Below are 15,672 nucleotides of genomic sequence, written 5' to 3' on the forward strand. Positions count from 1 at the left end.
GTGGCGTCGCGACAAGCTCCGGGGCAGGAGGAGGTGGTCCCGGAGGAGCCGCAAGGCAACCTCCCGGACTCCAGGAGTGAAGGGGATAAGGCCCCCCAGGGCTCCAAGTCCGGCTTTGTGCCGGACATCGCGCCGGAATATTCCACAGTTCCGGACCGCGGTAGGCGAACTCCTTCCAAGAGGAGCAAGCCTTCTGAGCCGGCGGCCTCCGTCCAACCGCGGGTGCCGGACAATCTGCTGGAGGTGCTTGACGGCGCCTCCATCGACGAGGGGCACCGTACTATTATGAGTATGGTGATCCAGAAGGTTCAGTCCGCCAAGAGCGGACTGACTGAAGCTTGCACTAGCCTTCTAACAGGCTTCGAGGTAAGTAAAAATATGTAAAAATATTACCGCATAGACAGTATCCCCTGATGCTCTATTTGGCGTTCGGAAAGAAAAGCCGAATAGAGGATCTATTAAATATCGCAGGAGTCTAACAAAAAAGAGTCAATATGCGTATGCAGGCTTCGCTGCTATCCACCGCCACACTGACTGCGGAGGTGGGTGTCCTGAAGCAGGACCTCGAGCGGACCGAGCGAGAGCTCGGCCTTGCCAAGCGGCGGCTCGAGGAGAGAGAAGGTAAGAAATACCTTACAGAAAAAGTGCTTATAAAAAGGCATGATTGCAAAAAAAATAACAGGATTGTACTGCTTATTGTAGGGGCCACGACTGAGGTGGCGACCCTTAAGCAGGCGCTGTCTGAGGCCGAAAAGAAAACGGCCGCGGAGCACACCGAGTGAGACAGACTTGGGGCTCAGGTCGGCGAGGTGCAGCAAGAGCTTCAGGCTCTCATGAAAAAACATGAGAGTTTGGAGCTTGAGTCAAAGGCGCAAGCATCCGAGCTCGCGACGACCCTTGAGACTGCCAAGTCTGCCAAGGCCGAAGCCCAAAAGGCCCTCCAAGAGTTGGAGGAGATGAGGAAGATAGCAGCGGGTAAGGCATTCTTCATGCAAAGCAGAAATATAAAAGTAAACTACTTGTTACTTACCCGAATCCGGAGCTCTCCAGGGGCATTCACAGATCTTCCCCGTAGAGTATCCGATGCCGCCGCATTCTACCAAGCTGAAGAAGGCAGCTCGACGGAGAAGGTGTTCTGGTCTCAGTATTCTGAGGCCGGACACCCTGTGCCTTTGAGCGACCAGCTGAAACAGCTGGTCGAGCTCCACAAGGCGGCCGAACAGGCCATGAAGGGCTTTACAGTTCGGCTGTGGCCCGGAGAGGCCCTGCCTGGGAGCTATTTCGGGCTGGTGCGGCGGCTGGTGGAGGCCTGTCCGAGGCTCGAGGTCATCAAGCGTTCCGTCTGCATCGAAGGTGCCCATCGGGCCCTTGCCCGTGCAAAGGTGCACTGGGGTAAGCTGGACGGTGAGAAGCTTGTGAAGGACGGGCCGCCGCCGGGGAAGGAGCATCGCAAGCCCGAGAACTACTACAAGGATGTTCTTGCAGGTGCCCGCCTTGTGGCGGATCAATGTACCAAGGATGTGATTTTCGAATGAACTCGCTCGTGTTTATCCTGTGCGCTGAAAACTTGTTCATATGCGCTAAGCAATGCTTATTGAATTTAAAATATTACTTTCTGTGCGGCCGTTTATCAAAAAATTGAGAGATGGCCAGTCGTCGGCTTCTGCCCCCATGCCACTAGTGCTGGGGTGTTCGGGATAAACCTGAGCGATCTTTTTCCCATAGTTGGGTCCTTCGAGGGAGGCGCTCAGCACAACGAACCAGGCAATCAGACTATAATGCTTGAACACTCTCACTTAGCCATAGAACTCTATAATTTTAAATTTCGGCAAAGCCCCTAGTTCGGAGGACCGAGTTCGGGGCGCTATCCACGCCTTGGTCGGACAAAGCCAGCTCCTTGCTCGAAGCGGCATAAGTCTTTAGGGACTCGAAAAACCTCTCAAACAGCGACCGGTCTCTCGCCTCATCATGAAAGTCAGTTTTAGCTTTCTCCACTGAGGTGCTTAACCCAGCTGAACCGGGGCACAATCGCAGTGGTTCTCCTAGTGCTACCTTAGCCGATAGAGCGGAACGTAAGGCACCAAAACATAGGAGCTGGGAAAACCCAACTATTGACCCAAATCATGATTCGGAGCCGATGCATATAATGCTATAAGTTCGGGGTGCCGCACTTGTGAAAGTGTACGGACTTCTCACACCATTATGAGGGGTACTGAAGCCCCTGGCGTGTTTGCCGTACCATGGTGTACGGGTGCAATCATGTCATTTAATAAACATAAATGTGAAAAGAAGATAATGCAAAAAATAGACAAGAAGCTAAGCATTGTTTATAGAGAGGCTATTTATCAAAGTCGAACGATACAAATAGTGCGGTAAGCAAAAGATATTGGACTATTCAGTATGTCCTGACCAGGGGCAGGCCGCGGAATTGTATTTAAAACAGGTATACCGCTCGTAACAGAGACCACCTGGGAGTTCCATAATGCGGCATGGCTTGTCTGCCTCCCTGGATCTTGCATCGCTTGTGCGGCAGTCGAATTGCCGAACAGGTCGTCCGAAGTATGGAGTCCTGAAAGTAAGAAAAAATTAAAAAAAGAATCTGGCAGCCCCTAGTACGTTTTAAGCCGTATTTTGGGTGTGCCGTTATTGTGCCCCTTCCCCTGTGCCCATGGAATTTCAAGGGCGTAGTTATGTACGCGAGGTACTGGTTTCACTATGTCGCGAAAGCTGGGGTTGGGGCCGCATTGCTACGCTTGCTCAGAGTGTGCCAGGCGGTCCTGCTGTGGGTTACTCCGGGCGCGCTTGGCAGTGTCTGGCTTTTTAATGGCCGGACTGGAGAATTGCCTGAGAAGGCTACTTTGTACCTCTGCTGCGAGAGCCGCCGTGTGCTCCTCCGTACGGAGGGAGCGTTCGGTGTTTCCTTTGACCGTAATTACTCCTCGAGGGCCTGGCATCTTGAGCTTGAGATATGCGTACTGCGGCACCGCATTGAACTTTGTGAATACGGTTCGTCCGAGCAGGGCGTGATAGCCACTGCGAAACGGGACTATATCGAAGATTAACTCTTCACTTTGGAAATTGTCCGGGGATCCGAAGACCTCGTCAAGTGTTACTGAGCCTGTACAGTTGGCTTCTACACCTGGTATAACGCCTTTAAAGGTCGTTCTTGTGGGCTTAATCCTTGAGGGATCTATGCCCATTTTCCGCATTGTATCCTGATAAAGCAGGTTCAGGCTACTGCCGCCGTCCATGAGGACTCTTGTGAGATGAAATCCGTCGATGATTGGGTCAAGAACTAATGCGGCGAAGCCGCCATGACGGATGCTAGTGGGATGGTCCCTTCGATCAAAAGTGATCGGGCAGGAGGACCATGGGTTGAACTTTGGGGCGACTGGCTCCATCGCGTATACGTCCCGTAGCGCATGCTTCCGCTCCCGCTTGGGAATGTGGGTTGCGTATATCATGTTCACTGTCCGCACTTGTGGGGGAAAGCCATTTTGTCCATTGTTGTTCGGCGGCTTGGGCTCCTCATCGTCGCTATGCAGCCCCTTGTCTCTGTTTTCGGCCCTTAACTTGCCTGCCTGCTTGAACACCCAACAATCCCAGTTAGTGTGATTGGCTGGCCTTTCGGAGGTGCCATGTATCTGGCACAAGCGATCGAGTATTCGGTCCAAACTGGACGGGCCCTGAGTATTCTTTTTGAATGGCTTTTTCCACTGACCGGATTTATAGCCTTTGAATCCGGCATTGATTGCCGTGTCTTCATTGTTGTCGCTGTTAACGCGGCGTTTTTGCTTATTCCAACGTGTCCTGCCACTTTTGTCCTTGGTATCCGAATTACCAGGGTTCTTTGATAAGTTGTTACTGCGAGCTAGCCAGCTGTCTTCTCCCGCGCAAAAGCGGGTCATGAGTGTCGTGAGGGCTGCCATGGATTTTGGCTTTTCCTGTCCCAGGTGCCAGGCAAGCCACTCGTCGTGGATGTTATGCTTGAAGGCTGCTAGGGCCTCTGCGTTCGGACAGTCGACTATCTGGTTTTTCTTTGTTAGGAACTGTGTCCAGAATTGTCTGGGCGATTCCTCTGGCTGCTGAATTATGTGGCTTAAGTCGTCGGCATCCGGCGGTCGCACATAAGTGCCCTGGAAGTTGTCGAGGAATGCGGCTTCCAGGTCCTCCCAAGAACCAATTGAGTCTGTTGGGAAGCTGTTAAGCCAATGCCGGGCCGGTCCTTTAAGTTTGAGCGGGAGGTATTTGATGGCGTGTAGATCATCGCCGCGTTCCATGTGGATGTGAAGGAGATAATCCTCGATCCATACCGTCGGATTTGTTGTGCCATCGTATGATTCGATGTTTACGGGTTTGAAACCCTCTGGGATTTTATGATCCATTACTTCATTCGTGAAGCATAGCGGGTGTGCGGCGCCTCTGTACTGGGCTATATCACGACGCAGCTCGGAAGAGCTATGTCTATTGTGTTCGGCCCGGCCGGATTTGTTGTATCCGGAGTGAAGATCATTGTCACATGCCGTAGGGCGCCTACGCGATCCATAGATCGATCTTGTTTGTCTTGCCTTATCCTCCAGTATGTCTCGCAGGTCGAGCGCATTTTCCCATGCCTTAGTTGAGCGGCGTCGGGGCATGGCTTGGGTGGAGGGCCGAGAGGCCTCTTTGTCGCGGCCGCGAGGTGGCCGGTCTGCCATGTCATGCACTGGTGATGTAGGTGCTTCCTCCTCTGATCGGGGTAGCGGCCTGCGCTTCGGGTAACTCTTGGAGGGGCGTTCGAGTTAATACTCTTCGGCCGCAAGGACTTCAGTCCATCTGTCAGCTAGCAAATCTTGGGCAGCTCTAAGCTGTTGCTGCTTTTTCTTGAGGCTGCTTGCCATGGCTAAAAGGCTGCGTTTAAAACGCTCTTGTTCGGCGGGGTCTGGTGGTATGACGAATTTGTCGTCATCGAGGCTTGCCTCGTCTTCGGAGGGAGGCGTATAGTTATCATCCTCGACCTCTCGGTCTGCCGCTCTCTCATGAGGGCTGGCTTCTCCATCTTCCTGTGCCGAATCTTGCTGAGGTGGGTGTTCTTCGGCGCTATCCGGGGTAGTATTATCTCCCGTGCCGGAATCACCGTTTTTGCTTTGGCGGGATTTAGAGCAGCACCGCTGACGCCGGCGCTTTTGCTGTTTCTTGGGGGCGTCATCCCCCACTGTTCCATCGCCATCTCCATTTTTTGGAGTATCCACCATATATATGTCATATGACGAGGTGGCCTTCCAGCGCCCTACAGGTGCTGGTTCCTGTTCGTCTCCTACATCGTCGTCCATGCCGTTGATGTCTTTGGAGCTGAAGTCAAGCATGTCGGTTAGATCGTCGACAGTGGCTACAAAGTGGGTGGTGGGTGGGCTTTGAATTTCCTCATCGTCCGTATCCCACCCTCGCTGACCATAGTCTGGCCAGGGCTCTCCTGATAAAGAGAGAGACTTAAGAGAATTCAGGATGTCGCCAAAAGGCGAATGCTGAAAGATGTCTGCGGTGGTGAACTCCATTATCAGTGCCCAATCGGATTCGATTGGCAGGGGCACGGGGGGTTCGGACTCCAGGGAGGAGTCCGGATCCTCGGAGTCATGGGTCGTGCAGAGTGTGGGGCTAGCGTTCGGCTCGATCGCTTTTGGGATCGCAGCCCCCGAGGTGACGTCCAACCGCTCATCCTCGATTGGCGCAATAGGCTCCGAGTTAGGGGTCGGAACCGATGCGTGTGCGGCCTCCAAGACACTGTCCGGGGGCAGAGCTAGATCATGTCTCTCAAGATAGTGCGGCGTGCTTGGCCGTGGCTCGAGTCCGTCGAAGATCAAGTCTCCGCGGATGTCAGCCGTGTAGTTTAAGCTTCCAAACCTGACTTGATGGCCAGGGGCGTAGCTTTCGATCTGCTCCAGGTGGCCGACCGAATTGGCCCGCAGAGCGAAGCCGCCGAAGACGAAGATCTGTCCGGGGAGCAAAGTCTCACCCTGGACCGCATCATTGTTGATGATCAAAGGAGCCATTGGGCCTAAAGGCGACGACACAGAGGAACTCTCAATGAAAGCACCAATGTCGGTGTCAAAACCAGCGGATCTCGGGTAGGGGGTCCCGAACTGTGCGTCTAGGCCGGATGGTAACAGGAGGCAGGGAACACGATGTTTTACCCAGGTTCGGGCCCTCTTGATGGAGGTAAAACCCTACGTCCTGCTTGATTAATATTGATGATATGGGTAGTACAAGAGTAGATCTACCACGAGATCAAGGAGGCTAAACACTAGAAGCTAGCCTATGGTATGATTGTTGTATATGGAGTTGATTGCCTACGGACTACAACCCTCCGGTTTATATAGACACCGGATAGGGTTAGGGTTACACAGAGTCGGTTACAATGGTAGGAGATCTTGAATATCCGCATCTCCAAGCTTGCCTTCCACGCCAAGGAAAGTCCCATCCGGACACGGGACGAAGTCTTCAATCTTGTATCTTCATAGTCCAGGAGTCCGGCTGAAGGTATAGTCCGGCTACCCGAACACCCCCTAATCCAGGACTCCCTCAATGATGAACTCCTTGCTCTTGTGCTTCAAATGATAGTCTTCCCAACACTCAAATCTCTCTCACAGGATTTGGATTTGGTGGAAAGAAGATTTGAGTGAAAAGCAACTTGGGGAAGGCTAGAGATCAAGATTCATATGGTTGGAATGGAATATCTTGACCTCAACACAAGTGTAGGTGGTTCTCTCTCAGAAAATGTGTATTGGAAGTTTAGGTATGTTCTGATGGCTCTCTCCACGAATGAAGAGTGGGTGGAGGGGTATATATAGCCTCCACACAAAATCTAACCGTTACACACAATTTGCCAAACTCGGTGGGATCGAATGGTTAAACTCGGTCGGACCGATTCAGCAAACCTAGTGACCGTTAGGATTTTCGGTGGGACTGAGATGCAACTCGGTAGGACCGATATGGTTAGGGTTAGGGCATAACGTAATCTCGGTGTGACCGATTACACAAACTCGATGGGACCGATTTTGGTAATAAGCTAACCAGAGAGTTGGTCAGGTAAACTCGGTGGGACCGATTCGCTCATCTCGGTGAGACCGAAATGTTACAAAAGGGAAACAGAGAGTTTACATTGCAATCTCGGTGGGACCGATCGCTCATCTCGGTAAGACCAAAACGTTACGAAGGGAAACAGCAAGATTACAATCCCATCTCGGTGAGACCGAGATCCCTATCGGCGAGACCGATTTGCCTAGGGTTTGTGGCAGTGGCTATGACATTTGAAACTCGGTGGAGCCGGATAAAAAGAATCGGTGGGGCCGAGTTTGACTTTTGGTTTAGGTCATATGTGGATGTGGGAAGGTAGTTGAGGATTTTGGAGCATATCACTAAGCATTTTGAGCAAGCAAGCCATTAAGCAACACCTCATCCCTCCTTGATAGTATTGGCTTTTCCTATAGACTCAATGTGATCTTGGATCACTAAAATATAAAATGTAGAGTCTTGAGCTTCAAGCTTGAGCCAAACTTTTTGTCCTTAGAATTTTGAGGGATCCACTTTCCTCATCCATGCCATGCCATTCATTGAGCTTTTCCTGAAATATTAATCTTGGAATAATGTTAGCTCAATGAGCTATATGTTGTTAGGAATTACCAAAACCACCCAGGGATAGTTGCACTTTCAATCTCCCCCTTTTTGGTAATTGATGACAACATATAGATCAAAGCTTCGATAAATGATAATAAGAGTGAAAGATATTGTCGCTTTGAGAAGTATGTGAAAAGCAAGAGCTCCCCGTAAATTTGTGCATATCTTAAGATTTGCTTTGGACTACAAATGCACAATGAGTTAGGATCATGGGTTACTCTTCCATGTCACATACATTTTGGTGGAGCGCTCAAAATAATAAAGATTGAATACATGCACTCATCACCAAGCAAAGTGAATGATCATATAAGGATAAGTAAGATAATATCATCTAACAAGCATAAGTGTAGCTTATGATCAACCACATGATCATCAATGTCTCACAGATAATAGCATAGTATCTCAAGCAATCAAAAGTAAACAAAGTTCAACCACCAAAGCAAGAGAGAATAAAAAGCAACGCTCTCTCTCTCTCTCAAAGCCTATGATCTATACATGTTTCTCCCCCTTTGGCAACAAGTTACCAAAAAGTTCATAGAAAATGCATGGCACTAAAACGTCTCTCAAGCTTGGTCTTCAGGTGGTGGTGTCCAGATGACTCCAAGAACGAGGGCTTCAGTCAAAGTAGATGGAGCTGAAGGAGTTGGTGCTGGAGCTGGTTGCGCTGAAGCTGTAGCTGGTGCAGATGAAGTGGCTCTAGTGTCTGGTACTGGTATTGTAGTTGACCTCTGAGCTCTAGGCACTCTGGCAAATGCATCAGTGGTTGTTCTGCCCTTCCTCTCCTGCATGTCATCCTGTAGCTGCTCCACAACTGACTGAATCTCAGTTACCTTCACATCCAAGTCATAGAATTTTTGCTCCATGATTCTTTCCAAGCTCTCCTGGTTTTGAGTCAGGGTGGCCAGTCCCTTCTCAATCCTCAGAGTGGATGCAATCAGGTAGCCAAGCTGATCTTGCTTGCTCTTCAGGAGATACTGAGATGCTTCTTTAGTAGTTGGCATCCTTGCAGCCTTTTCAGCTTTTGCCTTCTCCTTCTTGGCTTGTGCGTGCACAGAAGATGGTTCATCCTCATTCATAACCACAACGTTGTCCTCGAAGTCTGGATAGATAGGCATGTGCTCCTTGTCCAGCAGATATGTACCAGTGCCCATCTTGGAGTTGATTAGCTCCTGGATTTGTGGGGCATACCCACAACTCCTCTTCTGATCTGCAGCTGTCCTCTTGATAGTTTCAACTATTAGGATCATGACTTTGAACTTCTGTGGGACATCAAAGATGTGAAGCAAGTTAATTGCATGGCCTCTGATCATCTTGTGATCACCTGATTTTGGCAAGAGAGTCTGCCTGAGGATCCAGTTGATGGTTGGCAAGCCTGACAGAAGGTAATGTACAGATCCAAACTTATGTGTCTCAAGAGCAGCATCTAGGATCTCCTTGTACATGTGTGCCATTGTGTTGTGATCCTTCTTCCTGTTGGCATAGACATTCAAGTCATCTTCACTCTCTTTTGGGGAATTGATCAACTTCGCCCATTCAGCAACCGTGGACTGGTACCTCGTACCTTCAGACATCCAGACAATCCTTCCATCTGGGTAGAAATGAGTTGTGGAGTAGAACTGCATGATGAGCTCATCATTCCATTTTGTGAGCTTCTGAGCCACAAACTCATCGACTCCACAAGCCTTGAAACTATCATGTACACCTGGATAGTGATCCTCATTCTCCTTGATGTAGTCCCAGTCGACCCATCTCATGTCACACACTATGGGCTTCTTGTCAAGCAACACTGTCTCATAGAAGTCCTGTTTTTCCTTTGTGTGGAACCTGTAATCAACAGCAGTCCTTCTCCTGGTGGCATATGGATCTGACTCTCTCCATAGCCTCAAACCTGAGTCCTTCCTTATCTTCATGTTCTCAGCTACTGGATGAGCATCATTGTGATCTGGGATCTTGGGTTTGAGCTTTCTCAGGACTTGTCCTTCATCATCTTCATCAGCAGCAACTTCAGGCATTGGGGCCTTGTTCTTCTCAGCAGCTGGTATACTCCTGGTATTCCCCTTAGGTGCACTCTTGGGCTTGGAGGCTGCTTTGGGTGCTTCTTTGGGCTTTGATGTTGCAGCCCCTGACTTTATAGCATCACCCATCAGCTTTTGTGCCTTGGGTGCTGGTGCAGCAACCTCTTCTTCCTCGTCCTCTTCAAAATCTCTCATGATTGAGGATCTCCCAAGCACTCTAGCAGTGGTCTTTTTGATCCTCTCCTCCTCTTCTTCCCTTCTGCAGCAGCCTCTTTGGGTTCAGATCCCAAAGGGACTTGAGTAGATGCTCTGGCCTTAGACATTGGAATTCTCTTTGCAGGAACCTTTTGCTTCATGCCTGGCTTGGTGGCAGCAGCAGTGCTATATTCCTTCTTAACCACTTTCTTCTTGGAAGTGGCCTCATCCTTAACTGCCACCTAGTCTTCATCCTCAGATTCAGAGGTCTTCTTCTTTCTGGCCCTGGTGGCAGCTTTGGGTAAGTTGCTTGGGGTGCTCCTGATACCACCATTTGAACTGCTAGAGGGACTAGTGCCCTCACTCAGGTGAACCTGCTCCTCTGACCTGTTCTGGCTGTCACTCTGATCAAACATATTGCAAACACTGACAGCAGACCCTGTGAATAGATATAGATGAGATAGAGTGGATGAGCATCACAAAATGCAGAGGTTTTTGCAAAAGAATGAGTCAAAAACTTAGTTTTAGTTTTCCACAGAAAGCATTTCGGATCAACCGATTTGTAAACTCGATGATACCGAAGCAGCTGTTGGAACCTAAACTAGTGAATTCGGTCTGACCGAGTCACAGTTCGGTGGCACCGAGACTGCTAGGGTTTCACAAAGTCCTGAACTCGGTCACACCGATTTGCAATTCTCGGTCAGACCGAAAATTACACGTGCAATGGCCTGAGCCAAATCGGTGGTACCGAGTTCCACAACTCGGTGGGTCCGAGATGGTTTCGGCGGAAACCTAACCCTAAGTTTTCAATTCAACTCTAATTTACAGAGTGTTTTGACTGGATAAGATCATTTCAATCATGGCAAGATTCATGGCAAACACAATGTGCTAGGAATCGGATTGAGGATAGCACAGTGATCAAGTTCATACCCTAGTTCGGCGATGAACTTGCTACGGCGGCAACGACGGGGATGATTCCCGTTGACGGTGGCGGAGACCAGCGGCAGGAGGCGACTGGCGACGAGGAAGACGATCCAGAGACCCTGGAGGCAGAGCGGGCTAAGCGCGGGTTGAGGAGGTTCGGAAAGTTTTCCAAAATTTGACCCGTGGGTATATATAGCCCGACCCTGTCGGTGTGGCCGAGTGGAGCAACTCGGTGGCACCGAGATTCATAACTGCAATCAGTTACTGAAACTCAGTGTGACCGAAAGGTTCAAATCGGTTGCACCGAGATTGAAAACCTAGACTGACTTAGTGAACTCGGTATGACCGAAATGGATGAATCGGTCAGACCAAAACGCACAAAGAAGTTTTGGAAGTTTAAGTCTATGACGAATCGGGGACTCCGAGTGCTCCTCACACAGAGTGGTTCGAATCTGACTTGATCAAATTTTGTGATGTAGCATGAAGAGAGTTTCAGACGAGAAAAGCATAGATAGCTAGAGCGGGTTCTTAGGAATTCTTGTCCATCCACTTGGCAAAAGAAAAGAAAACCAATCAATCAAAACAACAAGTGGATGTCCTCGAATGAGTAAAATATGCAATCAACATGCTCACACAATAAAATGGCAATTGAAATATGTGGCAAAGCATGCACAACCAATTCTAGCATCTATCAAACAATTTGCGATGACTAGGTCATCTATATATGAGTATATTGACTTAGGAGTCAAATGAACATTTGGTCATAGGTCATACTCATCGTTTAAGCACAAGTGGGGTTACCACTTTTACATAAAGCATTGTTGTGTTCACACCATTAGAGTTGCTTTAGCTCAATTCTTAGAGTAAAGCTCCCCCTAGATGTGAGATCCCCCCCTAAGAGGGATGAACTAACCTTGGGTTTTGTCAATGATGACTTCATGTAGATGTTGAAGATGTGGATGCTCAATGTTGATGTAGATCATTTGAAGCTATCCATTGGAGTGAGTTGCACTTTCAATACCTACACGGGTTAGTCCCACAAGGAACAAACAAGGATATCCATAGACATAAAGTGATGCACACACAAGATGATGTCTATGAAAGCTTTTAGGTTACCTTGTCCCTTGTCTTACCAACAAGAGGGTTTGTGACTCCTTGAACTAGTGCAAGATGTGGAAGTTGATTGCACTTGTTCTTGCCAAGATGATAAGAGTGAAGTATGTTGGCGGAGTCACCCTCAAGAACTCTCTAGTTCTTCTTCTTCGGGATCCACACCATCTTGATGGGAATCCTCGGTGTTGTAGTACTTGATGAAGTGGAACTTGAAGTAGTCTTGGGAACCCACTTGACCAAGGCCTTAGGAGCTTCTTCAAATGCATCGATTTCCTCTTGAAGCTTGTCCTTGCCTTTTTGCTTGTGTCTTGTGGTGGAAGATCATCTTGAGCTTGTGTCCCTTTGAAAGAAGTAGGATCATACTTCTCTTATTGAGGAACAAACTTCGTCTTGGGGTATTGATCTTCTTCCCACTCAACTCCATTGGCATTGAACTTTTGTTCAAAACCAACACCTTGATTCTTCCGGTGCCTTCCTTGCTTGCGTACAATTTCCTCGAATTGCTTACTTCCGGCAAGGCTCTTGTAAACACCTTTCTCTATAATTCCCTTCAATAAGCTATTTTCTTGATCAAGTGTAACTTGGCTAAGAGAATCATTAGTGGAATCAAGAGAACTACTAGAAGCAACAATATTGGATTTAGCATGATTATTATTACTACTAGAGGAAGAATCTTTCTTGTTCTTGTTACTAGATTTGACTTGAGGCATGTAAGTGGGTAAGAGTAAACGCTTGGCAATGTAAGAAGAACTTTTCTTACGAAGATCATCATTGATTGATTTTAAGAACTCATGCTCTTGCTCAAGGTTGAGCTTTTCAAAGCGTAATTTCTCATGAGTCCTTAAAAGTTCTCGATGATCTCCTAAGATAGTTTCATGAGCTAACTTAAGAGTGTTTAGTTCTTTAGTTAGAGACTCAATCTTCTCCTTATCATTGTCAATCGTTTTATCTTGATTAGCATGATTAATTGACGTTTCATCACAGTATTCATCACTAGAGTTTTCAACAAGTAAATCATCATCACCTAACAAGTCATCTTCATCACTATTGAAATCAACATACTCGGGGTGTGATACCTTTGGGACTTTAGCCATGAAGCATGTTCCAACTCCTTCATTTGGTGAGTCAAATATGTCGTAGGAGTTGGTTGTCACAAGTGCTAGACCGGCAACACCTTCATCTTGAGTATATTCGGAGTCGGAGTGATAGCTTCTCTCGGAGTGGTTGTCGGAGTCGGAGCTGGATACCCATTCACCAACATGAGCTTGATGTCTTCGTTTTGTGTAGCTCCTTGATGACTTGTCCTTTCTTTCCGAATCCTTGCTTCTTCGTGAGGGTCTTCATTCATAACGATCATCTCTACTCCTTCTTTCTCTAGATGGTGATTCTTCTCTTCTACTTCTTCTCTTGGGAGAATCTACTCTTCTCTTATAGGGGGCCGTACACTCATTGGAATAATGTCCGAGCCTTCCACAATTGTAGCAGTTTCGCTCTCGACTAGAAGATCTTTTGTCATTGTAGGACCTTGACTTGGAGCTTCTCTCTTTGCTTCTACTCTTGTAGAACTTGTTGAAGTTCTTCACCATTAAGCTCAATTCTTCATTGAAGGCTTGTTTCTCACTCGATGATGTGGGGGCTTCACATGAGGCTTTGTAAGCACCACTTGATTTGTTGTGAAGTTCCTATTTATCCTTGAGTGACATCTCATGAGCAACAATTCTTCCGATGACTTCCATTGGCTTGAGATCTTTGTAATTTGGCATCATTTGGATCAATGTGCACACGGTATCATATTTTCCATCCAAGGCTCTTAGGATCTTCTTGATGATGAATCTATCGGTCATCTGTTCACTCCCTAAGCCGGCAATCTCATTTGTGATAAGAGCAAGCCTAGAGTACATTTCAGCAACACCTTCACCATCCTTCATTTTGAACTTGTCAAGTTGACTTTGAAGCACATCCAATTTGGATTCCTTGACGGAGTCGGTACCTTCGTGCATATCAATCAAAGTATCCCAAATTTCCTTTGCATTCTCAAGACGGCTGATTTTGTTGAATTCTTGGGGGCACAATCCGTTAAAGAGGATATCACAAGCTTGAGCGTTATATTGCAGCATTTTCAACTCTTCTGCGGTGGCTTCACGGTTCGGTTCTTTCCCGTCAAAGAATTCACCTTGCAAGCCAATACACACAATAGCCCAAACGGCGGGGTTATGTCCAAGAATATGCATTTTCATCTTATGCTTCCAACTAGCAAAATTAGTGCCATCAAAGTAAGGACCTCTACGGTGATAATTTCCCTCGCTAGACGCCATACTCTCCTAGGTTGTGAAACCAAGGCTATGACCGCCAAAAGCTATGGAAATCAAAGCAAATGGAGATCAGAGCTCTGATACCACTTGTAGGATCGAAAGTATGTCTAGAGGGGGGTGATTATACTACTTGACCAAATAAAAATCTAGCCTTTTCCCAATTTTAGTTCTTGGCAGATTTTAGCTATCTTAGCACAAGTCAAGCAATCACCACACAATTCAAGCAAGCATGCAAAAGAGTATATGAGCAGCGGAAAGTAAAGCATGCAACTTGCAAGAATGTAAAGGGAAGGGTTTGGAGGATTCAAACGCAATTGGAGACATGGATGTTTTTGTCGTGGTTCCGATAGGTGGTGCTATCGTACATCCATGTTGATGGAGACTTCAACCCACGGAGGGTAACGGTTGCGCGAGTCCACGGAGGGCTCCACCCACGAAGGGTCCACGAAGAAGCAACCTTGTCTATTCCATCACGGCCGTCGCCCACGAAGGACTTGCCTCACTAGCGATAGATCTTCATGAAGTAGGCGATCTCCTTGCCCTTACAAACTCCTTGGTTCAACTCCACAATCTTGTCGGAGGCTCCCAAGTGACACCTAGCCAATCTAGGAGACACCACTCTCCAAGAAGTAACAAATGGTGTGTTGATGATGAACTCCTTGCTCTTGTGCTTCAAATGATAGTCTCACCAACACTCAACTCTCTCTCTCACAGGATTTGGATTTGGTGGAAAGAAGATTTGAGTGGAAAGCAACTTGGGGAAGGCTAGAGATCAAGATTCATATGGTTGGAATGGAATATCTTGACCTCAACACAAGTGTAGGTGGTTCTCTCTCAGAAAATGTGTATTGGAAGTGTAGGTATGTTCTGATGGCTCTCTCCACGAATGAAGAGTGGGTGGAGGGGTATATATAGCCTCCACACAAAATCTAACCATTACACACAATTTGCCAAACTCGGTGGGACCGAATGGTTAAACTTGGTCGGACCGATTCAGCAAACCTAGTGACTGTTAGGATTTTTGGTGGGACTGAGATGCAACTTGGTAGGACCGATATGGTTAGGGTTAGGGCATAACGTAATCTCGGTGTGACCGATTACACAAACTCGGTGGGACCGATTTTGGTAATAAGCTAACCAGAGAGTTGGTCAGGTAAACTCGGTGGGACCAATTCGCTCATCTCAGTGAGACCGAAATGTTACAAAAGGGAAACAGAGAGTTTACATTGCAATCTCGGTGGGACCGATCGCTCATCTCGGTAAGACTGAAACGTTACGAAGGGAAACAGAGAGATTACAATCCCATCTCGGTGAGACCGAGATCCCTATCAGTGAGACCGATTTGCCTAGGGTTTGTGGCAGTGGCTATGACATTTGAAACTCAATGGCGCCGGATAGAAAGAATTGGTGGGGCCAAGTTTGACTTTTGGTTTAGGTCATATGTGGATGTGGGAAGGTAG

This window comes from Triticum urartu, chromosome 4A, assembly GCF_056163025.1.
Source record: "Triticum urartu cultivar PI428250 chromosome 4A, HENAU_Tu73, whole genome shotgun sequence".
Lineage (NCBI taxonomy): Eukaryota > Viridiplantae > Streptophyta > Magnoliopsida > Poales > Poaceae > Triticum > Triticum urartu.